The sequence below is a fragment of the Astatotilapia calliptera genome, chromosome 23, assembly GCF_964374335.1.
Source record: "Astatotilapia calliptera chromosome 23, fAstCal68.1, whole genome shotgun sequence".
Classification (NCBI taxonomy): Eukaryota; Metazoa; Chordata; class Actinopteri; order Cichliformes; family Cichlidae; genus Astatotilapia; species Astatotilapia calliptera.
Window position 1 is genome coordinate 34,900,237 of NC_137443.1, and position 6,733 is coordinate 34,906,969.

The window sequence follows — 6,733 nt, forward strand, 5'->3', positions numbered from 1 at the left end:
TTGGTATGGCTTCGTGGGCCAAATGTAATTAGGCTGCGGGCCAAATTTGGCCCGCGGGCCAGAGTTTGACACCTATGCATTACAAGGTACTATGGGAATGTGGGGAACCCTTGTTATTTGGTGCATCTGCTTTCACACTATACATATTAATATGATTCACTGTTAGTATGAAAATATTCCTTAGTGTAGCTTACATTTAGGTTTTCTCTGCATTGGAAAGGCTTGCGTGTGAAGCACCTTAAACTAACATCGACAGTTCCTCTAGTCTTTGAGGGTTAGATTACTTTATGAGCCTGTTATATGAATTATTTATATTTATTTTAATATAAATGTAGGGTCTTACCTTGCAATACAAAACACTTTGATGTTCTGTTGTTTACAACCTTTGATAAATGCCACCATGAAGCTTGGACAATATCACGTAAATAAACACAGAAATTTTAAAAAACAGGAAACAGAGCTAAATCTCAAAGTATAAAATGCTAGCAAGACTTAACAAAGGCTGAGGGCAAAGACAGACTAGATAAACACAGAAATGAGGAATAATTAATTGAGACACTAATGAGGGCAGGAAAAGTACAAAGGCAGGAAGAATCTAACTTTCAAAATAAAAGTAAAAGAGGGACAATGGGGTAAACTCACAGAGGAGAGGAGAACACAGGAGGCATGTGAAAAAGGAAGTTCACAAAAACACATCTGAGGATAACAACAAAAATCCAAGAATCAATATTCAGCAACAAAATAGAAGTAAACTGAGAATAATAGCAGCCGGACCACGTTAAAAAAGAAAAAAAAAACAGACAAGAAAAGACTGTAAGTACAATGCATGTCGCCAGCTTTTCTTCTCAAAAAGCACAATGGGGCAAAACTATATTAAAACAACAAAAACAAAAACAAATTGAACTCTCCCACTATTCCCAGGATCCTCTGGGACCTGGACAGCAACAAAGGCCTCTGAGAAATCCATGCAAGTTGTGGCCAGTGGGCCAATCTTTCTGCCGTGCTGACACATGTTTGGAGTCCTCAAAACAATGATTCAGCATGATGTTGTAACTGACTGGTACTACATGCCCTTTGATGTTATGTAAGAAGTACTTCATATGTCTGATATTTAGTCCCTGGATCTTCTGATGTGTGAAAGATCAAGGTGTGTGCAGATGGCGTGCAGGTCACTCAGGGCACTGCTCCATGTCTCGGTCTCTCACTGCTGTGTGACACTCACAAACACAGGGTGGTTTAGCCTCTGGCTGACCTGGCCTTGGCATCTTGTCAGCTTGTCTAGTAAGCAGTCCTTGTGATAGCAGTTGGTTTGCAGTCTGTTGGTTTTTAATTCAGTAGAAAACAGTATTTGCACTAGATTTATTTAAAGAAATGTATATTATTATTATCTATTTGATTTTGGAAATGATAGGGGTTTTTGGGGGGTCTTCTGGCTAAGAGGTCATTCAGTGTGGCCTGGCCATGGTCTGGTCCACGTTTGGGAGCCAGATTCTGCTCCAAGGGTCTTCACAGGTCCGTGGGGTCGCTGAAGCCTGAGCCAGGCTGAACAGGGAGACATCTGTCCAGGCCTGGAAGGATTTCACGCTTCTGGCCGTGCAAATGATTTAGGCCCTAAAGGACTACCTGCTGGGAGAAACTCCCAGTGGGTTAACCTGACACAGATGGATCCCCGGCCAGCACTGAACACACACATGGAGAAGTACACACGTGTGCACGCACATATATGAGGGTGAAGACAGATGCAAGTGTGGACATAGTGGAAGAAAAACACACTTATGCTGAAGACTGACATGCAAAAATCCACTGCCACTACGCACACAATCGCACAATTTCACACACACTCTGTCCTCTCAGGCCTCACAACACAGATGCGCATTTTCCACAGACAGGCCGACTGATGTATGTCATACCACACAGGGAACAAAAACAGCAGCCATGAACCACAATGCGCATGTAAGGATTTTTTATTTATTTCCCATTTTATTTATTTATGATGGACGTTGATCCAATCAGAACTGGTTGTTTAGTTGGTCTTGAAATTACAGTTTTATGCATGTATTTATTTATTTATTTATACCTTTTCTGATTTATTTTATTTGTCAGATAGCTGATGCACTTTAAAATGTATTTGGTAAATTGTGGTCGCCATTTCAATTAAATGCCCATTTCAACAAATAGCTAATATTACCAATATATTGGCATATATTGGTAATATTAGCTATTTTCTTAAATATAAATATCAGAATTTTAAGAGATAAGAGAAACACCCTTCAATAATGTTACGAGTGTTGGATTTGCATATTTTGTCCACCAGGGGGCACTCTGCAGCTTCTCGTTTGGCAACAAATCTTTCTTTTGGTATTTACATGTAAGCACAAAGCATTTACTCATCGAATCACTGAAATATGCAGTATGAATACATCAATGCATAAACAAGGAATTTTTTGTTTTGTTTTATGGGAGGGAACAGAGAATATTTACTGAAGGAAGAGCTCATGTATTTTGTAAAGGTAGAACTGACACTTATGTCTGAAACTTGAGCCTAGAGAAACTTGTTACCCTGGAAACGGGTTCAGATCAGAAACCAGTGGAAACCTGTCTGAAGGTAACAAAATACCTCTAAAACTCTTAAACTGTTTAATCAACATGTTGGATCTTGTCTGTTGCCACAGGTTTGCTGTTTTCACTGTAAAACTAAGCTTGGGTGCAGTTTCATATTTCACACAGATGTGAGGGATGCAATGATCTTTCATCCAAGCCTTCAGAACTTTATTGTTTTACATTTTGTGAAATAGTAGAGAACAAAGTAGGAAGATACACATAAGATATACTGACTTATGTCCAACTATGGACCAGAAGTAAAATACTGCGTTTTACACAACACAGCTGGCTCACTAGAACATCACACTGCAACACAGACATATCACAGATTGGTACTCTGCATTATAAAATAATACTGTAATACAACCCGTACTTACTGCATACTGACACTGCTTTGTATAACAGCCTGAGTATACAGTAGAAGAAACTAAAGGCTTTGCTGGAGTCCAGTATTTGCTACAAAGAGCTCATATCTTTCTGAGAACTTTTAAGTTGCATAATATGTTCAATTGAAATGCCATATTATGAAAAGAAGGAAACATTTCCCTTTAATAGCTAACCAAATTTGCCCAATGAGCCTGACTTACTCGTCCCAGTCGTCTCTCCTAATTCTGTAAAGCTGGCTGTAAACTCGCCTCTGTGGAGTGGCAGGGATCAGCAACATCTGGCCGGGACATCAGGAAACGCCTCTCCTTCTCTGTCTAACACACACACACACACACACACACACACACACACACACACACACACACACACACACACACACACACACACACACACACAAACCCACACTGAGGCACTGGTACTCAGACGTGCACTCCAGTGAGCGTGAGGCTCATGAACATCTGGCTTCCCAGACTTCTCCCAAGAGGGAATCGACTTTTTGTTGTTTTTCACCAACTGCCTCTCGTTTCAGTTTTTGGTTCTTCTCTACTTAGTCCGTTTAAATGTGGGCACACTTGTGTAGTCTTACTTAACTTTCCTCCCTCCTACACTGCAGTTATGCACTCATGTCAGAGGCCTGTATGTACAATAGTTAATTAGAGGCTGTATAAATAATTTGTCTGAGCTGTATAGATTGCGGTCTGTAGCCCTTTCTTGGACACATCTCTTATAGTTACTGAATCACTCGGTCTTTACAGATTAATTATGACCGTGTCTGACATGTAACGTGAAAAAGAATTATTTATGTCAGCCACTGAAAAGTTATAGCAGGTGGAGCTGTAACATGAAGGCAGCAGCAAGTGCACGTAGTCCTCCAATCACTACTGAGTTTTGCATCCAGGCCAATGTTATCAAACCATGTAAATACAGCATTTACTTTTTCTCATATTTTGTAGAAGCTAACTCTATTTCCCACTTCCAGCTGCTATGCCAAGTTCTCACTCAAATTTATGGAGCCAGTTTTACACTTAAAAAAGAGAGATTATTGGCATCAATGCTTCCTGGTCAATGAATAAATAATAATCATGTAAATAAAAGGATGTAGCCACTGTGACATCACCCATTGGTTTGTGAATTCCCACTTTCAAGCCTTGGCTTGAGCTTGGGCACGCTCATTAAGTAGCGACTTGCCCAATGGAGGTTACCATGCCCTAAAGCATAAGCTGCTTTACTGTCTGTTTTACTTACAGTGCAGTCATAATTTATAAAATTAACATTGTAATGTGTTTGATAATACCTAAAACTACTGATTGGGACCAGACACTTGTCTTAGAAATGCCTACTGAGATCATAAATCGAGCGAGCATTAGAGTCAGTATCCCTCGATTTTTTACACTATCTGACTGCTTCTTGCAGCTAGAAGATTCGCCCCCTGCTGTGCGTTTGATAGAATGGAGCATTTGGTACTTTTGCATTAACTTCACATTTTAGACCTATAGTCAATGTTTAACCATACAGACGGACCAAACTGATATTGTGAACCATTTAGGAACCTATTAAACCAATCCCAATGATCAAAACAGTAGGGCTTAACTAATTCCTATATTATTGCTGCTCTGTAATGAATAGTTTGACCTTTGGCCTTCTGGAAAATCATTAAAAGGCGATTGGACTAATTCCCACTTACACTGCATGCTCTTTTGCAGGCTACTTGGAAAGTTTTCAGATCAGACCTGCTGTCGATCTGAACAGAAAAGGAGTTGCAGCGTATTTTAATGACTCATGAATTGACTGGCAGCTTAACATTTGTTTATACTGATGGATTAAAACTGCTGTCTAAAGCATTAGTATGTGATTAATTAATTAAAAATGGGCCATTTGGATTTAATCACTATTGTTGCAGTCATCTCAGCTGACAGCATGCAAGGCAGAACTCACAGCAGTCTCACCTCCAATTATCTTCTTGCTTAATTCATCTGTTTAATCCCATTTGGAGTCTGCGGGGCCTATTTTGGTTTCTTTGTGAAGCGAGCGAGCCAAATAAAAAACAGTCAAAGCGAGCTGCTGCGTTCGTTTCCTCAAGGGGTGCCCTGCTTTACCGTAAGCCCATCAGGGCCTGTTTCTACACACATTAGCGGTTAATTATTATCAGTCCATAGCCATAATGAGCTCTGCATCGACCTGTGGCTGTATGTGCAGCAATAATATTACTTAAAGGAAAAACAATCAGCCGGCTTTTCCCAGTGAGCAGTCTAAAAGGTTTGCAAGGTTTGCAGAGATAATAGTTGATTGATTAAAGAGAAAATGGGAAACAGAGGTTGTGTATGTACTGTTATTTATTGTGAGTGTGCTCATATTGGTGCGTGTGTGTGTGTGTGTGTGAAAAGACAAAAAGTGAATTCCTGTAAAGTGTTTTTAAGCTGCTTTTTTTTGTCTCTTTAAATTCAATATCGCTGTGATATCAATACCATTTTTGAACGCTATTATCAAAGCCGGCGTGCTGCTTCCCTGCACAGATCTGTTTCTTTGCTCAAACTGTGGCTTTTCACATCTGTCTTCAGATACAGCTCTAACTTAGATAAGATCTTAGGAACACAAATGTTAAAATATTCCCCTAAATAAAGCCTTGCATGCTCTTTTCATTTGTGATAGTGACGTTTCCAGGGCTTCTTGGTTTGACCCACTGCGAATGTGACTTTTCTGATCTTCATATGTCAACAAGCTCATCACCTCCCTCTGTCTAAGACTCACTGCTGCAGTCAATGCCATGCTTTATGCTAAGAAAACAGTAATTTACCGTGCAGCCACAACCACACCGGCTTTATCACTCCCACTCACATTTGTAGGCCTACTTTCATTTGACCCTTTCCAATACAATTCAATTCACTGTATTGGATGTCAAGTCAATTTCGCTGGTATATCACCAAATCATAACAGTCGCCTCAAGGTGATTTATATGATACAGAGAAAACCCCAAAATTCAGATGAACCCCTATGAGCAAGCACTTGGTGAGAGTGGGAACAAAAAACTCCCTCTTAACAGGAAGATACAGAAGCGGGTAACTAGTTGGGGGTGAGGGGAGAGAGACGGGACAAAATATGAGCTGATCGATTGTGAACTGTACAGTATGGTTTGAAGAGAAAACACACTTACTTAAATGAGATATTTTTAAAGGTGTGGCCGGAGCCAGCAGGGAACATGTCCACTTCCTGTTATTCACATTGTTCAAAAAGTGGTGGCACTTCAGCCGGTGTTCAGCAGAGGGCAGCTCGTGAGATAGGGAATTTTGCTAAAAAGCTAAAATAATTATTGACACTTTTAGCATTATTCGGTTAATTTATATCACAAGGACTCGAAGGACAAGCCAAAGGGGTGTAGGCTGGTGGAAAAAAAAATCAACGTGTAATAAGTAAAGAAAGAAAAGTTGGATCATTCATGTCAATATTTAAACAGCTTCTGGAAACCAAGTGGCAATTAACTATTATGTGCTCTGTATATAAGTTAAAGTATGTTATTGACTAAATCTATGAATTTTAGTGTATTAAAATGAATGGATTTGTTGACTCTTGATAGGGTTTGGTTGTTACCATTCATATGGTGGTGTTTTAAAAATGTTTTTAATTGATTTGGCCACACCTCTATAAAGTATGTAATCTACAATATATCTATAATAAAAATATAAAATGCATATTGGTGTTTGGCACAAGTCATAAGTCTTTGACTTTGTATAAAACTGCAATAGATTTA